Genomic DNA, 24,707 nt, shown 5'->3' on the forward strand with positions numbered 1-24,707 from the left:
TAAAAAGGGCGGCAGGGAAAAGCCTGGGAACTACAGACCGGTGAGCCTGACATCTGTAGTGGGTAAGTTGTTAGAGGGTATTCTGAGAGACAGGATCTACAGGCATTTGGAGAGGCAGGGACTGATTAGGAACAGTCAGCATGGTTTTGTTAGAGGGTATTCTGAGAGACAGGATCTACAGGCATTTGGAGAGGCAGGGACTGATTAGGAACAGTCAGCATGGTTTTGTGAGAGGAAAATCATGTCTCACGAATTTGATTGAGTTTTTTGAAGGGGTAACCAAGAAGATAGATGAGGGCTGTGCAGTAGACGTGGTCTACATGGACTTCAGCAAAGCCTTTGACAAGGTACTGCATGGTAGGTTGTTACATAAGGTTAAATCTCATGGGATCCAAGGTGAGGTAGCCAATTGGATACAAAATTGGCTTGACGACAGAAGACAGAGGGTGGTTGTCGAGGGTTGTTTTTCAAACTGGAGGCCTGTGTCCAGTGGTGTGCCTCAGGGATCGGTGCTGGGTCCGCTGTTATTTGTTATTTATATTAATGATTTGGATGAGAATTTAGGAGGCATGGTTAGTAAGTTTGCAGATGACACCAAGATTGGTGGCATTGTGGACAGTGAAGAAGGTTATCTAGGATTGCAACGGGATCTTGATAAATTGGGCCAGTGGGCCGATGAATGGCAGATGGAGTTTAATTTAGATAAATGTGAGGTGATGCATTTTGGTAGATCGAATCGGGCCAGTACCTACTCCGTTAATGGTAGGGCGTTGGGGAGAGTTATAGAACAAAGAGATCTAGGAGTACAGGTTCATAGCTCCTTGAAAGTGGAGTCACAGGTGGATAGGGTGGTGAAGAAGGCATTCGGCATGCTTGGTTTCATTGGTCAGAACATTGAATACAGGAGTTGGGATGTCTTGTTGAAGTTATACAGGACATTAGTAAGGCCACACTTGGAATACTGTGTACAGTTCTGGTCACCCTATTATAAAAAGGATATTATTAAACTAGAAAGAGTGCAGAAAAGATTTACTAGGATGCTACCGGGACTTGATGGTTTGACTTATAGGGAGAGGTTAGATAGACTGGGACTTTTTTCCCTGGAGAGTAGGAGGTTAAGGGGTGATCTTATAGAAGTCTATAAAATAATGAGGGGCATAGATAAGGTAGATAGTCAAAATCTTTTCCCAAAGGTAGGGGAGTCTATAACGAGGGGACATAGATTTAAGGTGAGAGGGGAGAGATACAAAAGGGTCCAGAGGGGCAATTTTTTCACTCAAAGGGTGGTGAGTGTCTGGAACGAGCTGCCAGAGGCAGTAGTAGAGGCGGGTACAATTTTGTCTTTTAAAAAGCATTTGGACAGTTACATGGGTAAGATGGGTATAGAGGGATATGGGCCAAGTGCAGGCAATTGGGACTAGCTTAGTGGTATAAACTGGGCGACATGGACATGTTGGGCCGAAGGGCCTGTTTCCATGTTGTAACTTCTATGATTCTATGATTCTATGATTCTCCTTCTCCATTCCTAGTTCGTACTGGCACTCTCCTTCCTCACTCCCAGTTCATACTGGCACTCTCCTTCCCCACTCCCAGTTCATACTGGCACTCTCCTTCCCCACTCCCAGTTCATACTGGCACTCTCCTTCCCCACTCCCAGTTCATACTGGCACTCTCCTTCTCCATTCCTAGTTCATACTGGCACTCTCCTTTCTCCTCCCATGCAGCTCTAATTTGCCCTTCACTTCCCCTGGGTACAACTCTGGGGCTCTTATCTGAGTCCTGTTGTTGCTGCAGTAAGCCAAAGCAATTGACTACATATGGTGGGTGTGAATTATTGATCTTGTGCAAGTACCCACTAACAAAATGCAACCACATTCAATCACTTTAACTGTCAACAACAGGGACAAAAGGGTGTGCAGGAGCTGTGAAGTGATGCTGAGGAGGGTAAAGAAAAGAGAACCTGGAAATGGAACCAAGAGGGGAGGGCACGATTCCACACTGATTTCTGCGATTGTGCGCGAGTGGGCCAGGTCCCCAAAATTCTGGCGGTCAAAAGTGCCTGACCAAAGCTGACCCTGACATTGAACACCTCTCATCCTAATGTATAGAACTATATAACTATGTAAGACCCTCACTGCATTTAGCTGAAAGTATTGTGAAATGTTTGTAATAGCATCTACTCTGTGTGAAACCATGTTTTGAGAGCATGTAAACTTCTTGTGTAAAAAAAATATTAAAAAGAGCAAATGAGTGATATAGGCCTGTCTCAGTTACCAGTTCATTTCTTGGTAAACTATATGGTACACTGCACATTTACAGATTTTATAATTTTGAAAATTGTTTTGCTAGCAGTGATGCCATTTTTGTTTGTTTATTGGCTATGCAGAGTAAAAGAAAAAATCAGTCCTTTTATTCAAAGTGCAAAATTGTTTCTCTCAAAATAGAGTTCAATTTAACCTGTGAAATTCAATTTAACCATGATATAAATGCTAATGAAATTGGCAATATGTTGTTCTTGAGAACACTAGTCACCTGTTTATTAGGTGACAAAGACAGTTTTATTTTATAGTACTTATTTGACTTTCATACTGCAATGGATCAATCACTATTAGAATTACAGTAACTTGCCAACAAAAAGCAAAAATTGTTACTATTTTTCTTGTATTTTATTGGATAAACTAACTAAGCTGCATGTTCTTAAATGAAGTCACCTTGCCACTAATTCCCTTTGTTTTACTCAACCATTGGATTTCAGATCAGTTCTATGAATATTAAAACAGTCCACCCACTCTTTGGTAATATAATGACAAAAAAGTGCTGCAGGAAGTAGGTTGTTTTTAATCTCACTCTGCAGCAATATTATAATTGACAGACAGACATTTAAGTGAAGCCTGTTGGTGGTAATAATGGTAGGGTTTTGTGAGAGGCTGCTATCACCTTCCACAGAAGGCTGAAGGAACAAAAGCAGCTGTAATTTCAATACACACACTGCACAATGCGATAGGTTTGTAAATTTCCCAATTTTACATGTCATTTACAAAGCTGTTTTCACTTTCTCCTTGTCTATTAAGAGAATTATACAACATTTTATAAGGTTAAGATATTATGTTCTAATATCATAACATTAGAAAAATACCATTTCTCCTCAAAACTTTAATGCCATGAGAGCAGGAATACAATTTAAGCCACATTTAATTGAAACATTTTTTAAAGCTTGTTCAGAAAAAAATGGAAAGTTTGGAATTTCACTTGATTCTGAATGTTTCAATAATTCAGCTTCATAACACAAATTTGGAAGTTTATCTTTTTTGCATTACGTGACAATACGTGTGTGGATCTGGATAGCTGTCAAGAATATTGAACATTTAAAGGACAAAATGACTAGTTTATCAATCTGCTTTCTTGTTTAAAGATCCATTTCATTGGATGATGCTGCGTGGTGGCTGTTGCCAAAGTCACAGAATTTTTGTCAATTTATGAAAATGAGTTAAGAATGGTTAACAAGAAATAGATCTTTCGATAAACCTGGTGTCAACAACTGATGGACACTGTTGGATGAAGCTTTTGAAAATGCTGAAATAAAATTTTTAAAAACAGCAAGATTTGTGTTTTTGAACAAAGTACCTCACATGAAAATATTGTCTGAACCCTGCCTCATAAAAGGCAAAGACATATTTTACATTATTTCAGATCATTAAAGTAAAAACATACATGCAAATTCAATCAAACCAGGCATATGCAATAAAGTGATCTGAAATGGACAATACCAGTACGTGGGATAGTGGCGAAGCAGAGACAAATGCATAGAGTGGCAATTCGGCTGTTATGATGGGAAAGTACACTATGTACAACAAATATTCCCTGGGTGCCCAGGGCATCTTTACTGTAGATGACAAGACATCAGTTAGATTTCTGTGATACAGCATTTGAGAAGGCAGAGCTGAAGAGCAGTGCAATAAGTGAAGTTCCCTAAACTGTTCACACTGCATTGTGTCCATTCGCATCCACATTTTGACTGCCACTCTGTGCACAACCTCATTAATTCGATCTCCCTTTTTTTTCTCTTAGCCTCTTCTGTCTTCTCCCCTTCCTTTCACCCAGTCATTCCATCTTTCACTTCTCCCCTTTCAGGTATTTTGCCCCCACTAATCCCTACCTCAATCCATCTCTGTTTTCTTACTCTCCTGCCACTGTCGCAGGCTTGAATCCCCCCCACCCCGGACAAGCCCCGACAGCTTCCCTTTCGGCATTCCCCAAGGGGCCCATCGCCGCCTTTTTATGAGTAGCAACGCCAACTGCCCCACCCTCCTCTTTTGCCGGCCTTCCTGCCCAGGGTACCTGCTAAGGGTTACCCTTGCCAACTTCTTTTCCATGCCACCCACCATTACCCTCTTGGACTTTACTAGCAGATTAACTATCATTATTACTCTCTGCATTTCCCTCCAGAATGTCTGTTCAACAACAACAACAGCTTGCATTTATATAACACCTTTAATGTACTAAAACATCCCAAGGCGCTTCACAGGAGCATAATTAGACAGAAATTGACACTGAGCCAAAGAAGGAGACATTAGGACAGTGACCAAAAGCTTAGTCAAAGAGATTGGTTTTAAGGAGCGTCTTAAAGGAAGAGAGACGGAGAGGTGGAGAGGTTTAGGGAGGAAATTCTGGAGCATGGGGCCTAGCCGGCTGAAGGCACGGGGGCAATGGTGGGGTGAAGGAAGTCGGGGATGCACAAGAGGTCAGAATTGGAGGAAGCAGAGTTCTTAGAGGGTTGTCAGGCTGGAGGAGGTTACAGAGTTAGGAGGCGGCAAGGCCACGGAGGGATCTGAACACAAGGATCGAGAATTTTAAATTCGAGGTGTTAGTGGTCCAGGATCCAATGTAGTCAGTGAGCACTGGTGAATGGTGGGTGAATGGGACTTGGTGTACGTTAGGATACGACCAAGGAGCTTATTGTGGATGATTGTATTAACATCCTAGCTTTGACGGAAACTTGGCTCATGGGTGGCAACTCTTTGCCTTTCACCAAAACCTCCTGCATGGCTATACTTTCCATCATCTGCCCTGCCCAAACCGCCGCAATGGTGGTGTGACCCAGATCTCTAAGTCACACCTTCGTCTCTCCCCCTACTTCTCTGGCACTTTCTCCTTTAAGCACCTCACACTGTTACTCTGCACTTGTCTCTCCTTCAAACTCCTTGTTGTCTACATCCCCCTAAGCCCTCCTTCCCTGGCCAGAATTTTTCTTAAAGGAAAAACATAAAATAAAATTTGAAGAAACAGCAAGATTTGTATTGTTGAACAAAATCCCTCACCTTAAAATATTTTCTGAACCATGGCTCATAATAGGCATAGACATATTTAACATTATGTTAGATCATTAAAATAGAAACATAAATGTAAGTTCAATCAAACCACAGAACCTTTCCTCATTAATTCTTTCCCTAAGAGAGTCAGCAGCTTCTGTTTTCAAATGATGCATTTTCGCTGTGGAAGTGGCTATGTTGTACTGACTGACAACCTGCTCACAGTAAACTATTTTTGTTTGGTTACTTTGAAACAGTTGGACTGAGGACCAGATGGCCACCATTATTCCTGCATCATTGTGATAATCCACCCCTATTCTTTTATGACTCAAACAGGTTCACATTTAACAAAATATTTCAGATATTTCTAACAATGCATTAGAGCAACACAATCCTTCAAATGTCACTTTTAGCACACATATTTAGTGCCCCATAAAAACGGAAAAAGATAGGCTGGCTCCTTCAAATAATTAGAACTGTTTCACCAGGTTTCTTTGCCAGATAGCTAAGTAAGGAAACTTGAATTAAATAAATAAATCTGTGGCATGTACCGTAACATGCCACATTGCATGACCTATTATTGTTATTTTGACTGCTATGTACACCATCCTGAATACAGTGGGCGTGCTTTGCAGAAAAAAGGCATGCAAACGTTACAGAAGATGGATTGTGAATCATTTATACCACACTTCTCTCCTGCAAGGTGCACTAGCATTTTGATCTAACCCTTTTTCACACCATTATGGCAAAATATGAAATGTAACACTAAACAAAGTCAAAGAAAAGTTTCTGAATGTAGGACATGGAACAGGAGTAGCTTTATGACAATAACAATTGCCCACCAAGGGCACGATCACTTGCCAAAAGCAACATGACTTTTCCTTCGCCATCCTCACATTTGTCGTCTGCCTTTGATATTTCTAACATCTTGTGGGCTGAAGGAATGACCATGGAGATCAGCATGTAGAGCTAGAAAGAGGAAAAGTCGTAATGAGTAAATTAATGAAATTATGTTTGAAATGCCACAAACAGAAACTGGAAAAGAAAAAATTAAATGATTCTGTGCAGTTTTAAAAAAATATTCCAACATAAAAATGCTTCAGGGCAACAGTCTGGCATACCAGCAGGCAACTCTTTACTTAAGTGGCAGGAACTAGATTTGAAAGCCATGCAGTGTTAATGGAGGAGGTTCATTCAAACCAACACACATTTCAGCTTGGTTGACATGCTACCATCTGCTCCTCTTCCACAATTGTCATCACTTCACTGACTGACAAAGCATGAGAACCAAGAGAGGTGACCAGTACACACTACAGAATTGAAAGGAATTCCAAGATCTACAAATTTTTTTGCTCTTTTGCTGTGCACAAATCCTGCATTAAAGGTGAACAAAATCAGTTGGAAAATTGGAACTTAGATTTACTCATCAACTTTTGCATCATTAACAACAATTACTGCACTTCAAAAATAATTCATCACATGAAGTTCAATGAGACATTTAGACAACATGATAAGGTGCTACATAAATGTAAATATTTCTTTCTAAAGGGATAAATCTTTAAACTTTTGGTGTTTTGTTTTTAAACACAAAAAGCGCTGTTTTAAATTAAATTCAGCCACTTTGTAATATTTTCAGTAGGTACCTTTTTTCACATTTTTGAGTTTTTACTCTGGATATTTTTCTCAGGTTTATTATCTCAGACCACTCCTGTGCGTGAGCCCTTGCTCCCTCTGGCCTGGAGTGTGCCTTTAACTGTCCAACATCTAGATAATTTGTAATTTTCCCAGGGATCAAACAGAAAACCCTCGTTTCTGTCGGGGGAATTTTAACTCCCACTGCTTGATGGCAATGAGGTGAGAGCAGAGTTAAAATTGAAAGGGAGGACTAACCGTCCCATTGATGTAGAAATGGCATGGGCATTTACACACAGTTGATTAACAGTTGCACATGTTTATTTATTCTGGCTACACTGATGCAATAAATACCCAATTTTCACATGTATATTTTGGGGTGTATTTTTGCTCAGGATTATCCAACTGACTTAACTTGATAAGGAACAGCTAAAAAAAATTTGAATTACAGTGTGACAGATTTAATGGGGGAGTTTTAATGGGTTTCGGGCGGGCGGGTTAAGGTGAGTGGCAAGTCTGCCCGACATCATCAATGTGAGACCCAGTCGATTTAAACTGCTTCTCCACCAATCACAAGGGGTCACCTCTAGTGGAGGAGAACAGCAGAAGCAGAAGCAGCAGGAGAAGCAACAGCAAAGAGATCAAAGAATCTGCAGGATGACAGCTGTGGGGGTGGGGTGGAACAAAGGCACCAATACCCTCCAAACAGGCTCCACAGAAATTGGGTCACTCTCCTCAATTTCACTGAGGGACAATGTTTTTGGAGGTTTCGGTTCAGCCGTGAAGCTGTCACTGCTCTGTGTCAGACCTGGAGCCCACACTGAGAGGTGGCCATGTGTTGTCTGTAGCCATCAATGTAATTATGGCTCTGAACCTTTTTACCTCTGGATTGTTCCAGGCTGCAGCATGTGACATGGCACATATCAGCCAGTTGGCCTCCAGCATCAAGCAGGCAATAGACGCCCTCTTCCAAAGGGCCACTACGTAAGTCAAGTTGCCCATGGACAGCAGCAGCCAACATGGGTGGGCTGTTGGCTTTGCAGCGATAGCGGACTTCCCCAGGACAGGGGGGTCATTGATTACACTTAGGTCACCATCAGAGTACCTCCCCATGAACCAGCGGCGTTCATGAACAGGAAGTGGTTTCATTCCCTCAGCATCCAGGTTGTCACTGATCATGCCATGAGAATAATGCAGGTGTGTGCGCACTTACCGGGGGTGTACCATAATGCTGCCATACTACAACGGACCACAGTGCCACCATCTTTCCAAGAATGACTAGCCAGTGCATAGATGGCTACTTGGTGACAAGGGCTACCCATTAAATACCTGGCTGATGAAGCCATTACACAACCCATGCTCTACCACTGAACATCAATATAACAATAGCCATGGTAGTACCCATGTTCTTATTGAGATCATTGGGATTTTGAAGAAGCGCTTCCCCCATGGGAGAAACTAGAACTAGGGGACACAGTTTAAAAATAAGGGGACTCCCATTTAAGACGGACATGAGGAGAAATTTTTTCTCTCAGAGGATCGCGAGTCTGTGGAACTCCCTTCCCCAGAGAGCGGTGGAGGCAGGGTCATTGAATATTTTTAAGGCTGAGTTAGATAGATTCCTGATTAACCAGCGAGTCAAAGGTCATAGTAGATTGACAGGAAAGTAGGGTTGAGGTCACAATCAGATCAGCCATGATCTTATCAAATGGCAGAGCAGGCATGAGGGGCCGAATGGCCTACTCCTGCTCTTAATTCGTATGCTCGTATGTATGTAAATATAAACTTTCGATTTACAGTGGCCAATAATGCGCTGTTTGGTAATACTGCTGCAAGTTAGTGGAAGCCACCATGTAACATGGAGCATTGAGACATGCTCAGTATCTGTTGTACAGGTTGCACAATAATTCAGCCCTGAAGTGCATCAGGTGCTAAGATCCTGTACATCTGTCATGTTCTAAGCTCATTAAGGTTGACATTGAGGTGGTCCTCAGATCCATAAATCTGATTTTTTCCAGGACCTCTCATATACCATCTTCTGACCCTGGTGTGTTCCCAATGTGTCGTGTGCTCTGAAATTATACTAATGAGCTAATGTTGCATTATGGCACACGTAGGATCTAAAGATCAGTCATCCTGGATTCAATCCTGAAAAGTAAGGGTGAGCTTTAATTTTTCTCTGGCCCAGTAGTGCAGTCACTAGAGTGGAGCTTCTGACATGAATGCTAAAGCAGCAAGGCCACAGAGCAGAATATTTGCTGATATCACTCCTGAGGAACACTAAACTGTCAAGTCAAACATGCAATGAGGCATGGAATACATTGCAATCCAAAGCCAGTATCCAAGCTCCAGGTTACCAACACTCCTGCCAGCGGAAACAGTTTCTCCCTATCTACTCTATCAAACCCTTCATAATTTTGAGCACCTCTATTAAATCTGCCCTTAATCCTCTCTGCTCTAAGGAGATCAAATGTAAGGAATCTTACAACACCAGGTTATAGTCCAACAGTTTTATTTGAAAATCACAAGCTTTCGGAGGCTTTCTCCTTCGTCAGGTGAGTGTCGGATTCATTGAAAATTACCGCATATATAGTCATAGAACAATGCCTGGTGATTACAGATAATCTTTCCAACTGCCCGTTATCAAGGCCATCAAATGAATTGAATAGTGTTCAGACAGACAACTGAATATACAAACGGCCAGAACCAAAGACAGAGAGGGAGAGAGAGAGAGAAACATCCAAAAGGAAGAGAAAGAGAGAGAATGACCAGTTGTATTAAAAACAGATAACTTTTTTTTCCCCCTGGTGGGGTTACGTGTAGCACGACATGAACCCAAGATCCAGGTTGGGTGCGGAACTTGGCTATCAATTTCTGCTTGACGATTTTGCGTTGTCTTGTGTCTCGAAGGCCGCTTTGGAGAACGCTTACCCGAAGATCGGTGGCTGAATGTCCTTGACTGCTGAAGTGTTCCCCGACTGGGAGAGAACCCACCTGTCTGGCGATTGTTGCGCGGTGTCCGTTCATCCGTTGTCACAGTGTCTGCATGGTCTCGCCGATGTACCATGCTCCGGGGCATCCTTTCCTGCAACGTATGAGGTAAACAATGTTGGCCGAGTCACAGGAGTATGAACCATGTACCTGGTGGGTGGTGTCCGCTCGTGTGATGGTGGTATCTGTGTCGATGATCTGGCATGTCTTGCAGAGGTTGCCGTGGCAGGGTTGTGTGGTGTCGTGGACGCCATCAAAGACAGGCACCTCAGCACCTCACTCTACCTCAAGCCCACGGACAACCTCACGATGCTCCACTTTTCCAGCTTCCACCCTAACCACGTCAAAGAGGCCATCCCCTGTGGACAGGCCCTGCGAATACACAGGATCTGCTCAGACGAGGAGGAACGCGATGGACACCTACAGACACTGAAAGACGCCCTCGTAAGAACAGGATATGATGCTCGACTCGTCGATTGACAGTTCCGACGGGCCACAGCGAAAAATCACATAGACCTCCTCAGAAGACAAACACGGGACACAATCAACAGAGTAGCCTTCGTCGTCCAGTACTTCCCCGGAGTGGAGAAACTGCGCCATGTTCTCCGCAGCCTTCAACATGTCATCGATGACGACGAACACCTCGCTAAGGCCATCCCCACGCCTCCACTACTCGCCTTCAAACAGCCACCCAACCTCAAACAGACCATCGTTCGCAGCAAATTACCCAGCTTTCAGGAGAACAGCGTCCACGACACCACACAACCCTGCCACGGCAACCTCTGCAAGACATGCCAGATCATCGACACAGATACCACCATCACACGAGAGGACACCACCCACCAGGTACATGGTTCATACTCCTGTGACTCGGCCAACGTTGTCTACCTCATACGTTGCAGGAAAGGATGCCCCGGAGCATGGTACAACGGCGAGACCATGCAGACACTGCGACAACGGATGAACGGACACCGCGCAACAATCGCCAGACAGGAGGGTTCCCTCCCAGTCGGGGAACACTTCAGCAGTCAAGGACATTCAGCCACCGATCTTCGGGTAAGCGTTCTCCAAGGCGGCTTTCGAGACACAAGACAACGCAAAATCGTCGAGCAGAAATTGATAGCCAAATTCCGCACCCATGAGGACGGCCTCAACCGGGATCTTGGGTTCATGTCGCGCTACATGTAACCCCACCAGGGGGGAAAAAAGTTATCTGTTTTTAATACAACTGGTCATTCTCTCTCTTTCTCTTCCTTTTGGCTGTTTCTCTCTCTCTCCCTCTCTGTCTTTGCTTCTGGCCGTTTGTATATTCAGTTGTCTGTCTGAACACTATTCAATTCATTTGATGGCCTTGATAACAGGCAGTTGGAAAGATTATCTATAATCACCAGGCATTGTTCTATGACTACATATGCGGTAATTTTCAATGAATCCGACACTCACCTGACGAAGGAAAAAGCCTCCGAAAGCTTGTGATTTTCAAATAAAACTGTTGGACTATAACCTGGTGTTGTAAGATTCCTTACATTTGTACACCCCAGTCCATCACCGGCATCTCCACACTGAGGAGATCAATCACAGCTTTTCTAATCTCTCCACATAACTGAAGTCCCTCATCCCTGGTACCATTCTAGTAAATCTCTTTGGCACCCTCTCCAAGACCTTGATATCCTTCCTAAAGTGCGGTACCCAGACTTGGACACAATACTTTATCTGAGGCCTAACCAGTGATTTATAAAGGTTTACCATAACATCCTTTTGGGTGAGCCTCGGGCCTCCAGCTTCTGGTGTGTACTTGAAGCACGTTACCTATTCTTGGGCTCGAAAATGGGCTGAAAAATATTTCTCCTGTATGTGTTTTCACCAAAGAAGTTAATGTTCTATTGCTAATCTTCAAAGCTGAAATATCCAACATACAGATTAACTCTTCATTTTATGTGTTACATAGCCCAGGGAAGAGAGAAGCTTTTCCATATATTTAAGATTGGCTTCAATTTACAATCTACTCTCTTTCACTTGGAAGTTCCTTAGGCAGGAACTGTCTGATCAGCATAATTGAAAGCTAGGCAGCTGGATGAAAACCTGTGGCTCCCAGATGCATCTTAGACATATTCAGAATTGCCTTAAGCAATTATAGTGATTCTTTTAATAAAGGATGCTTATTGAATGGTATTATTTTAAAGTACTACAGTTTTGGTGGTTAGCTAATCAAGCGGCACTTACTCACCAATAATCTGCTCACCGATGCTCAGTTTGGGTTCCGCCAGGACCACCCAGCTCCAGACCTCATTACAGCCTTGGTCCAAACATGGACAAAAGAGCTGAATTCCAGAGGTGAGGTGAGAGTGACTGCCCTTGACATCAAGGCAGCATTTGACCGAGTGTGGCAACAAGGAGCCCTAGTAAAATTGAAGTCAATGGGAATCAGGGGGAAAACTCTCCAGTGGCTGGAGTCATACCTAGCACAAAGGAAGATGGTAGTGGTTGTTGGAGGCCAATCATCTCAGCCCCAAGATATTGCTGCAGGAGTTCCTCAGGGCAGTGTCCTACGCCCAAACATCTTCAGCTGCTTCATCAATGACCTTCCCTCCGTCATAAGGTCAGAAATGGGGATGTTCGCTGATGATTGCACAGTGTTCAGTTCCATTCGCAACCCCTCAGATAATGAAGCAGTCCATGCCCGCATGCAGCAAGACCTGGACAACATCCAGGCTTGGGCTCATAAGTGGCAATGACCATTTCCAACAAGAGAGGATCTAATCACCTCCCCTTGACATTCAACGGCATTACCATCACCGAATCCCCCATCAACATCCTGGGGGTCACCATTGATCAGAAACTTAACTGGACCAGCCATATAAATACTGTGGCTACAAGAGCAGGTCAGAGGCTGTGTATTCTGCGGCGAGTGACTCACCTCCTGACTCCCCAAAGCATTTCCACCATCTACAAGGCACAAGTCAGGAGTGTGATGAAATACTCTCCACTTGCCTGGATGAGTGATCAGACTTCCTATAGACTATACACTATTTTTCCCGTATTTCACTGATGGCTTTCCTGCTTCTTGTATTTGCAGAAGAGTGAAAATATCTGATGTATCATATGCAAGCAATGAAGCTGTTGTGATATCTTGCTCAACAAGAAAAAAAAATCAATAGTTAAATCAAGTTGAATTTAAGTCACTCCAACCTATAAAGTTACCAGTTTGTTGTCACCTTGTTACATTCCCAGGGAGGATACATATATCCTACCTGTCCTGTTTCATGAACCCTGTAACATCCATGTCCTATAATCATTAAAACCTAATTATACATAGATAAACTTGCAATTATGTAGCACCTTTTGTGTCCTTGGGGCATTCCAAAGTGCCTTAGAGCCAATTCATTATTTTTGAAGTGTAGTCACTATTGTTATGTGGGCAAACATTGCAGCTAATTTGCACGCAGCAAGGCCCCACAAATAGCAACATGATAAATGACCAGTTTTGTTTTGGTAGTTCTGGTTAAGGGATAAATATTGACCAGGACACCAGGAAAACTCGTCTGCTCTTCTTCAAATTGTGCCATGGGATCTTTTATGTCCACCTAAGCAGATAGATAGGGCCTTGGTTTAATGTCTCATTCAAAAGACGGCACCTCCAACAATGCAGTACTCCCTCAGTACTGTACTGAAATGACAGCCTAAATTATATGCTTAATTCCTGGAGCCCAGACCTTTTAACTCAGAGATGACTGTACTACCATTTAGGTAAGCTGACACATAAATGTTATGTAATTTATACAGCTCATATCCACACATTAGATGCAGTAACTATGAACTCACCAAGACTGAGGGCGCTAAATTGGGCTGTGTAGCGCCCATTGTTTCGGCGCTATACAGCCTCTCCGACATCCAAGATGGCGTCTTGGATGCGCATGCACGTTTCCTGCGTGACGTGCGCCAGATGCCATCTTGGTATAGGAGTTTGCACAGGCGCAGATAACGAACACTGGAATCATGTAAAGTAGAGAGAAAATGGCTTCAATCAATGTGCAACGCTGATTAAAGTGATACACAGCATTTTGGGACTTAACGCTCAACTCAACGCACATCTTAACCCCGACCATCTGAACGTGTTTTAGAGTGCCTGGAGGACCCCCCCCCCACCAGCGCTATTTAAAGGGAACATGCAGGACTTACAGGTTAGTGGCTGGATTATTGCCTCTGGCTGCCGAGACATTTGTAACTATTTTTGGAGGTCTCCTAGACTTCAATACTAGGACGCGGGGACATAGCCTAACATTTAGAGCCAGGACGTGCAGGAGTGAAGTTAGGAAATGCTTCTACACGCAAAGAATGGGAGACGTTTGGAACACTCTTCTGCAGACGGCAGTTGATGCTAGCTCACTTGTGAATGTTAAATCTGAGATTGATAGATTTCTGTGAACCAAAGGTATTAAGGGATATGGGGCTAAGACGGATATATGAAGTTAGGTCACAGATCCATCATGATCTCATTGAAAGGTGGAACAGGCTCGAGGGGCTAAATGCCACGGCCACTTGCTACCTCTTGATATGCACCACCTTCTCCTGCAAGAAAGCGGGACGTGTGCCTGGGTGATGTGCCTGTCATGGTTGAATGGCTGCCAGTGTGTGTGGCCTGTGAGTTGTGGGTGGGCAGCTTGAAACAATGGTAATGTGTAAGGGTGAGAGGAGGCATCTGATTGGAAGAGTTGAGTACTGATGGAAAGAGTTTATTGGTAGGTGGGGGATGGGAGGTGTAGTGTGTGGTACAGTTGGTAGGAGACGCCACTTGCCAGTTGACCTCACTCACCTTGACCACTCATGTCAAAGCATTGAACTTCTTCCTGCACTGCATCCATGTTCATGATGCTGTGAGCCTGGCATTGACTTCGTCCCCTGCTGCCTCCCACTGCCTTTTGATATATGTCTGGAAGGCCTCTCGCACCCCCCCTGCGGATATAGGCTGTCCCTCCTTCTGTCCACCTCTTGCACCCAAGGTCTCTAGTGCATCAGCAGAGAACCTTGTGCATGTGCTCTCACACGCTTGGTACCAACTCAGATTGGCAGATTGGTGAGGTTTGGCGTGCAGATTGGAGGATGTGTGATTTAGTAGTGCGCAATCTTTATTCAATGTTTTAACATAACTCATCAGTGTGTAAACATAGGGATAGGATCTGCATCTATGTTTTACATGTGCGATGTCTGATCTCCGTTCAGACTCCATGCAGACAGTAGACTGTTATTTTCAGCAAATAACAGGTACAAGCTACCTTTAAGAGATTTCTAAGACGCATCCTCCCTTTAAGAGATGGCGCTCCCTCTGGTGGTGGAAAGTGCAAATTGCATTGATTCCACGTGCAAGGCCTGGAAAGGAATGCCGATTGCAGGTAAGTGCTCCCTTGGGTCCAAACTTGCGTCTTGACTGCCCAGCGTCCGTGGGGCCCGGGGTGTTAGCGCATCGCGCTACCGTCACCCAGAACGGACCCTTAACCAAATTTTCCCCCTGAATCTTTCAAAAATTTCAATCAGCATAGATGTGAAAAGGAACATCTTGAAGGAAAGAAAAGAATCCACAAATCTAATTAGTTTTAAACTAATTTGGATTAAATTAATTTAATGCTATAGTCTATTGCTGGAGCTACATACATGCACGGACTGCAGCAGTTCAAGAAGGCGGCTCTCCACCACTTTCTCAAGGGCAATTAGGGATGGGCAATAAATGCCGGCCTCGCCAGCAACGCCCACATCCCATGAACGAATCAAAAAAAAACAACTCGCACTTATATAGCGACTTTAACATTTGGAAAACATCCTAAGGCGTTTCATAGGAGTGTAATCAGACAAACATTGACACCGAGCCAAAGAAGGAGATGTTTGGAAAGGTGACTACAAGCTTGGTCAAAGAGGTTGGTCTTAAAGGAGGAGGTTCTGATGGACCAAATTAAAATCGTATCAGGATCCTAATTACAACGTAGGACTCCAATTTGCATTAATTCATGAGGCACTCCCACCTCAGCCATCTAAATGAAATCAGGAGTTAAAATGGCAGCAAGCACAATTACAGCAGGAACAAGGCCATAGTCAAATAGCTCGATTTTAATGGCCCCCAACCCATATAAACTGACCCCGATACTTCAAGAATGGCTCATTAACCTTTTCAAAATGGCAATAGGTTATTATTGAAACCTGAACATACTTTTTCCCCACTCTCATTTCTCTGTAGATTACCAGGTTCCCTTGTTTGCTTCCTATTTTCTTCTGTAGGTCATTTTTCCTTACATATGAGAATGTAACAGATCAATGAATGCCTGTTTACTGACACATTACCGTAAAAAAATATTTTCTATGCACGAGAGCTAGGAATAATAATAATAACCCTCAATTTTTTTCCCTTGTTTTTTAAAGAAAGTATCCCTTACCCTTTTTATTATGGTTTCAGCCATAGACAACAGCTGTACACCTGCCATTCACCATAACAGTGAGGCAAACTTTTGCATCCTATAAATATAAATTGAATCCTCGTGCCATGAATTTCAATGCATTTTCTCATAGCAAGCTGACAACTGTAATTCTTTGTAGCAATAGTTAATGGGAAGGCCTATGCAAATAATCGCAATAAAATAAAGGTAGATTTTACCATTAGCCCATTACTGTTTTCACTGAGCACAAATCATTCGTTTTAGAACAAGCCTGTCAGGTCCACTTAATTACAAATATTAGATTTACAGGTGATTACCATGGTTGGTAATAACCCCTCCCCCCACCCTTTAAAAATCATCCTCTTCTTTATTTTCAGATGTATTTTTCAAAGGTAATACAGTAATAATTTTTATTAGATGCTGGAGAACAATAAAGATCGATCAATAGTAAAATAAAGGACAAAGCTATTTATAAATTAACGTTTTATTAATACCTCCACCATAAATTTAATTAGACCTTACATCAGAAATGAGGACAGAACCCCGATCACTATTGTAGGCTTCTCGGGCCCGCAGCAGCGATAATGGCCACTGGCCATGGGGCCTTTCTGTCCAAAAATAAGGGTATGTAACTTTTTGAATCCTTCGTGGTTTTGCTGCCTGCTCTCTCTATGCTCCTCCAATCTGAGGAAGACCAGGCGTAAGCCCAAATGCCTACTTCTTCTGAGTGCCTTACCTAATAGGCACCTGTCTGGGTTGGAGGAGGAAAATGAGGTGGGAGGTTCTGTTATGTTACTCTCACCTCATTCAAATCTAATTTGAATGCTTGCACCTGCTCCTAGCCCGTCACTCAAACTGTATAAATCTCAGTAAGAGATGCCATATAGCAGTTGGTATGAGAGGAGAAAAAAACCTACACATACTGATGCAGTAGGGGGTGCATTACATTTTTAAGTATAAGGCTAGTGCAAAGTTGGCACATTGCTGAAGTAGAGGAAGCTTTATTCTGCATTCAACGTCTTGACAGCATTTGATACAAATACAAAACCTCACCTATGTAATTTTATTTCTGTTATATCAATTTTGCACTCGTCTTGGATTTAGAAATGTCAGTCAATGACTGACATGTGCTATGGACAATTTTGAAGTATTTCATTCTTAAGTCATATGGCTGTAAGAATGCAATAAGGTGGCAAACATACTGAAATACATTCTGAGGCAAAGTTACATTTAGTTGTGTTAGGCTGTTCACATGGCCTGAAATCACTTTGCTGCAGAACATTAAAGAGGTAATTTTATGAGTTTGCTTTCCTGGATACCTATCAGGAATTCAGATGCAGAAGTCAGTGGGCCCAGGGGAATTTTACACCATTAATTTCAATTGTTGGAAAATCTACCCTTACGTCTACACCTTGAAATGCTAGATTATGCTACACGACAATGACAATTACATAGTGATAATTAAATCACTGCTTTATGTTCTGCTGTTTTCTGGATATTTTGAAGAATATACCAATAGCTATTCACAAAACATTTACTGTCAATTTTGACATTTCTAGCCATGCAGCAATCGGAGAATCAGAACATATAGATGATCACAGCACGTAAATAATAGCATGATAGTTGTTAAATCCATGCTGTTCATTTACTTTCTCCTTTCCTTTCTTCCTTTCCTTTTCTCAGAGCCCAGGCTCTGTTTTATAGCACCTTCAGGCACAGTTTCAGCTATTTTATTCAGATTTTAAACAAACTCCAACATGTTTTCGGGTAGGATTCCCAGACATACAGTGAGGAGAAAATTCATTGTGTTACGCAACACAGATGTTGTGGATATATCATCACATGGCTAAAAATGTAATATTTTTATAATCCAATAGAATAAATAAAGTGTGTTGGAAGCTTCACATTAGGTTTAAATATCAATTATTTTTTTTAAAAGTCAATTAATTTTTATGAGATGCACAGGGAAATTGAATATTTTGCACCACAGTGGTCACAGGAAGCCTGTTACCTTTAAGGAATATTATTAGTTCAGCAGAATATTGGTGCCATGTTTAGTCAGTCTTCAAATATTTTGTGGAGTACCAAAAAATAAGACATGCCACAACAAATGAAGGAATAACTAAAATTATTTGGGTCATGGCAAAATAATTTTTTGCAAATATGACACAACCACATTTATGCAGTGATACAAATGCAATAAATCTTAGCCCACATTGCCTAATTACACATGTGCAGCTCCTTTGTTAAATCTTAACCCTTGGAATACTGGCAGCTCCAGGAAATTCAATACACCCTGCCCTGGCTGCTTTTTAAATATCCCAGCTCACCCAACATGAGATGAAAAAAATGCCTTAACCCTTAGACTGCCGATAGGTTCAGGGAAACTCTGGTCACCCAGGACCAACTGGTTTAGTTTGTTTTCAGTTCATGTACTATGATGCTGAAAATCATACTTATAAGGGCTGACTTTGTACGGCCTCAGCTGGTGCTGTGCAGCTGCACTGAGTGGGCACTCAGTGTAGACCATGAAATTAATCACACAATCAAGCACACCCGTTTTGCAATGAGCTGCACTTTCCAATAAAAAAAAAGCCAAAACTGTACTGATGGCCACAGTGTGCCTTTTTAAAAGTGGATTTCTTAAGGCAGAAAAATACTGATGCTTGAAATAAAAATGGTTTATGCCTTGGCAGGCACCATTCTCATGTTTTTAATAGGAGTTGAAAAGTCTCTCCAATTTGTTAATCACAATTCAGAACAAAGCAGAAAGAAGAATCCATATAACAGCTAGTGGAATAGCCTGCAGCTAAAAGAATAGATTTCTGTGAAAAGACTTCCCATATTTTTACAACAATGCTCACTCCCACTGGAAAAAAAATCTTGAACTCTCATTCCATAAAGGCTTTTCTGTTATTACATAATTATACAAAATGTATAAATGAGTATTATTCAATTCTATCATTCGCTCATATATCAAATAACAATTTTCACAGATCAAATGTTCAAGGCAGTTATTAAGTGAATAAATGAGCTTTCCCATCTACTGCAGCTAGAACAATAAATTACACTTATATGGCATTTGCTCTTGCAGTTTCAGTAGAACCACAGCCATAGATGGAAAAAAACATTCATTGACTTAATAGAAAAACATCTCAAAGCACATCACACAAAAAAAAGGAGCAGACATCAAGCCATTGAGGGAGGGTTAAAATAGGTGATCAAAAGCTTGCTCAAAGAGATGTGTGTTGAGAAGGCTTTTAAAGGCAAGGATGGAGATAGAGCGGGTAATTTTCAACTTACTGCTGGATCATAAAACTGTGCCACAGGTCCGGCCGCCATTAGAAAAACCGTCTGATGTTCCTTTCCATTGTGACATCTTACAGCCTTTGACAGGAGCGTCATCAGACAAAAATTGGCACTGAGCCAAAGAAGGAGATATTAGGAGGGGTGAATAAAAGCTTAGTCAAAGAGGTACGTTTTAAGGAGGGTCTTAAAGGAGGAGAGAGAAGTGGAGAGGTGAAGAGGTTTAGGGAGGGAATTCCAGAACTTAGGGTCTAGACGCTAAAGGTACGGCCGCCAATGTTGGGGCGAAGGGATTGGGTGGTGCATTAGTTCAGCGAACGTTCTGCTCAAGGTCAAATAGGACACTGGGGTTGCGAACAGTCTGGTTCAACCTAAGGGGCAGGAAGGTGGATGGAACCAGTGGCAAGGGAACAGAGTTAGTGGCGGGGGGCGAAGACAATGGCTTCACTGTTCCCAATGTTTAATTGGAGGAAGTTGTGGCTCCTCTAGGACTAGATATCGAACAAGCAGGCTAAAAACACTTGGGTACTGGAGGGATTGAGAGAGGTGGTGGTGAGGTAGAGCTTGTAAAGGGTTAAAAACTGACTTTTACTATTATCAGCCCTAACCTCCTCAGCAAATTGATGATCTTAAGTCAACGTACCACATGATCCTCAGCTAAAATGATAACGTTCTATCACGCTGCCAAACGTGGGTGGGACTCTTGACAGTATATAAATATACAGTTCGAACATTTAATCCTTCCTTGTGCTCAAAGTAAAAGAACAATCACTGTAACCAATTGGTGTTAGACCTGAATTTGTCTTACAAGCTGGATGTCGTCAGCATATACATGGAACCTGACGTGATGTCTTCGGATGATGTCGCTGAGGGGCAGCATGTAGGTGAGAAATAGGAGGGGGCCAAGTGCACCACAGTCACAGTCACAGAAAATGTCATTTGTGACTTTAATTAGGGCCATTTCGGTGCTGTTGCGGGGGCGGAAACCTGATTGGAGTTCAAACATGGAGTTGCGGGAAAGATGGGGATGGATTTAGGACGGCAGCAACACAGTCAAGGACTTTGGGGAGGAAAGGGAGATTGGAGATAGGGTGATAATTTGCAAGAACAAAGGGGGCAAGGTCAATTTAACTGATTACTCATTTCATTATGGGATCTTGCTGCATGCAAAATGAGTGCTGTATTTGCATAGATAACAACAATTCACTTCAAAGTAATTAATTTTATATAAACTTTTTTGAGATGTTTCTAACAGACATGGTAAAGTGCTTTTTAAATAGAAACTCTTCTTTCTTCTCCAAGTACTGGAAATGTCTAAGCTGTAACAGATACAGTTTATACCACAGAGTGAACTCACAGTTGCAGAGAAGATTTTGGAGCAGGTTATTTCCTGACATTTCAAGAAATGAGACTACTCAAAAGATTCCTAATGAGGCAGCAATGTGCTTTTGATATGATGGGTCCAAGAACTGGGTGATTTACTTGGCATTTTCATTGTCTGTATCTATCCTCGAGTTGGACACACACTAAAAAAAAATTATTTTAAGTATCACAACCTTTCAGTTTATCTACAGTTCCAATTAGGTTAGAGCTGTTTATCACCCACATTTTAAATTGCATTTACACCAATGGCTAAAAATAGGCCACTCACTGTTTTCTGTTCTGTAATATTAGATTGACTCACAGCCAGGATCATATTTGTCAAACTGTACATTTTTCAGCATTAATAGTGCCTTTTGTCATCCACGTCAATCCTTACTCCATGACCAGTCTAAATTTACTCACTATTGATTCTGTCCCTGTTCTTGATCCCATGGCAGCCCAATGCATTCGTTTTTATGATATTGCCTCACCCTTATGTCTCCTGAAACTTCTTAAAAATATAAATTCTTTATTTAAAATAGGTAAATCAGCATACCGTCAAGCTAGGTAATCTGTTGCCTGCCTCTGGGCATCCAAACTTGCTCTTTTCAAAAATTCTCCTCTCTATTGTTATTAGAAATGCCCCAAATTTGGTAGTATGGTGGTTTATATTCAATTCATTTCTTTTTATGCAAAATAACCTACAAGGACTTTTATGGTATTTTGACATATCAAAAACTCACATCATAGGTCCTAGATTGAGAATCAGTTTCACACCAGTAGAACTGTAGTCTAATTCAACAACAGTAATGGTTAAGATAGCCCAAAATTCTTCTGTGCAGGACTGCACTGACTGCAATACATGGTATTTTTATTACATTTTTCCTTTGTCAGGACAAAAAAAATCCTACTCTAGCCTAATTTGAGGCTCATTCATTTTAAACTCTTGCCCTCCAGTTCTACAATCACAACTTAACTTAAATAACCTGTTACATTTGAATTAAATATTTGAGGGCAAACTTTATGAACACGGCGCCCGATGTGGAGCCATACCTGCCATGAGCGCATATCGGAAAATCACAGGTACACGTCCCATGATTTCCTGTCCATTAACATTAATAGATAGAAAATTAGGGAAGCATACACAGTTTTCCACGTAATCAGCAAGAGTTCACTTCAGGAACCACATTCCTCTTGATCAGCTAGAGTCCACATCATGAGCCACATTTTTAAAATTTTTCCTCTGGATAATATCCCTTTCAATTTGTTTTGCTCCTTCGTAAATAAGTTCAATTATCTGATTCTCTGTAAACTAGAATTTTAAGTTCTATAATCATCCGTTACTCTCCTTTGAACTCAGTCCAAAAATTATTTTGAAGGTAGGACATTGAAAATTGAACACAAAATTCCAAATGTTGTTTTACCAATGAGTTATACAAGATTAAAGTAGCCCATTTCAACCTTTAATCAAATGCCCTTGAGGTACATCATGCACTTGATTAGCTCTGTTGGCAAACAACTTGATATTTACTGGATACTTCCAATGAATAGACATTAATCATAACCATACGTACTTATTTCTGCACCTTTGCTGATGAAATCTATCATTGTGTACATGTTTCATGTCCCATTAAATCTTTAATTTTTCTGCATTAAATCCATAGCTTTTCCTTAGTCTATTTTAATAATTTTTTCAGTTCCCTTTGAATGATTTGAATCTTTCATACCTTCATCAACAGGTGACAGAGTTTGCTGTAAATGTCAAATATAATATTATTATTAGAAGTACTCTTCTGAATATCATTAACTGTAGGAAGCCCAGAATTCCACTGGTCACTGGCCCTCAAAGCGATATGGAACAGTACAGTCTCATCTCTGCCAGGCAAGCTGGGAGAATATGGAAATAACACTTGTCTAACGATTGTCTTAACAGGATCAGCTAAAGCTTTCTAAGTTTCCTGTGATAGAACAAGTTATTCAAATATTACTGTTGTCATCCCAAAGCTATAGTTCCATGCTTTAAATTCCAGTCAATGATTTTCTCAAAACCAACATTTTTATGTCATTTGTTCTGAAACTATGGATCTAAAACACATTGCAAAATTAGATCTAAAATGTGTAAAAGCGAAATCTACAATGTTTACTCTTTCACAGCTTATTGGAGTTATTTGAGCTGAAATAATAAAAAGCCAAATTATTTAGGTGCTGAAATAGCTAATCTCAGCTGGGTTGGCAGTAGAGGGTGCTGCAAATTGCTTCAACACTGCTGCATTAGGATGGGGAAATTGAGTGGGGTTCCTTCCCATCATTGCTATCCATCGGCTCCTACTGGAAAACATTTGCTAATGTCAAGTGAGGACACTCTTGTACCTTCCATTCAATACCTTTGAGATCCCTTCCGAGCCATGCAAGGCCATAATATCCCACTAATATACCCCACTGCTTAGCCCATTGTTCAAACTAGTGAGTAGAGTGAACAAGATTTCCAGGTCAGTCTTTCAATAATGTAATATCACCTGCAAAAAGCAATGGTGCAATAGTTTCAGAAATGCCTGGAACAGATACACTCTGAGGCTGTCCCTTATGTTGCCAACCAACACATTACTGATAAAGACATCAAATAGGATGAGTGACAGTGGGCAACCTTACCTCACTCCTCTTTTGAGAGATAGGTTCAATGAGTCTCCCATTTATCCTTACACAGATTTTGAAGCTGGAGAACACATTCAGAGAAAGTCCAAGATTTGGTCATTTAATCCCATAGCTTCCAGCTTCACATGACGGCTGCATGAAGGCTCTAGGTCAAAAACCTAACAAAAATGAATGACAGCAATGTACGTAGGGTTCCCTTAGGTCTTACGATACACTATGATCTTGTATCAAGCCACAAACAGTCCAAGAGCAAAATCCAGCATGTTCCTTTCTGAGGGAAGAATAAGTAAAGTTATATGCATTTTAAGTAAGTTTTCTAAAGTGGTATGTAAACAGTATTAAAAATAATTTATCTGTGACGTCTATATCTTTCAGTATCAGAGATATGGTACTTTTATCTCAAGTCAGTCACATTGAAATATTACTTCAGCAAATGTGCAGTATTACGGTGATGGGTGACACCTTCCTGGCTACTTCAGTTCAGGCATTTTGATACCTTAATGGTGTTGGGGCTGTCATGAGAGAACTTATAATGTACTGTTGTCCTTTTATACAATTTGGCTCTTGCTGCTGATGAGGTGTCAGAATTCTGCAGCTAGAACCAGGAATAACAAAGTACATTTTTTCTTCCATAGTTATACCTGATTTTGAGTTGAGAATGAACTCCATTAGGCGAGTTAGTCTATCTGTGGCACAGTAATTTCAAATATGATTGTTAGAAATAGAGTATTTTAAGCTTTATTACATAGAATTACATAGAATGTACAGCACAGAAACAGGCCATTCAGCCCAACAGGTCCATGCCGGTGTTTATGCTGCACATGAGCCTCCTCCCTCCCTACTTCATCTAACCTGATCAGTATATCCTCCTATTCCTTTGTCCCTCATGTGTTTATCTAGCTTCCCCTTAAATGCATCTATGCTAGTCGCCTCAACTACTTCTTGTGGTAGCAAGTTCCACATTCTCATCACTCTCTGTTTCTCCTGAATTCCCAATTGGATTTATTAGTGACTATCTTATATTTATTGCCCC

General features: G+C 41.6%; 1 long non-coding RNA gene across 2 annotated transcripts in view; it reads right to left on the reverse strand.

Annotated features, from left to right (window-relative positions):
* Nucleotides 1-6,008: 6,008 nt before the first annotated feature.
* Nucleotides 6,009-24,707, reverse strand: part of LOC137332107 (uncharacterized) — a 29,071-nt gene continuing 10,372 nt past the window's right edge. The window contains exons 3-4 of one of the 2 annotated variants that reach the window (XR_010965585.1): nucleotides 23,672-23,832; nucleotides 6,009-6,278 (exon numbers count right to left, since the gene is read on the reverse strand). This is a non-coding gene — a long non-coding RNA (uncharacterized lncRNA). Of the gene's footprint in view, nucleotides 6,279-23,671; nucleotides 23,946-24,707 lie in introns of both variants that reach the window. The other variant, XR_010965586.1, reaches the window with a different exon arrangement.

Source organism: Heptranchias perlo, chromosome 14 (assembly GCF_035084215.1).
Source record: "Heptranchias perlo isolate sHepPer1 chromosome 14, sHepPer1.hap1, whole genome shotgun sequence".
Lineage (NCBI taxonomy): Eukaryota > Metazoa > Chordata > Chondrichthyes > Hexanchiformes > Hexanchidae > Heptranchias > Heptranchias perlo.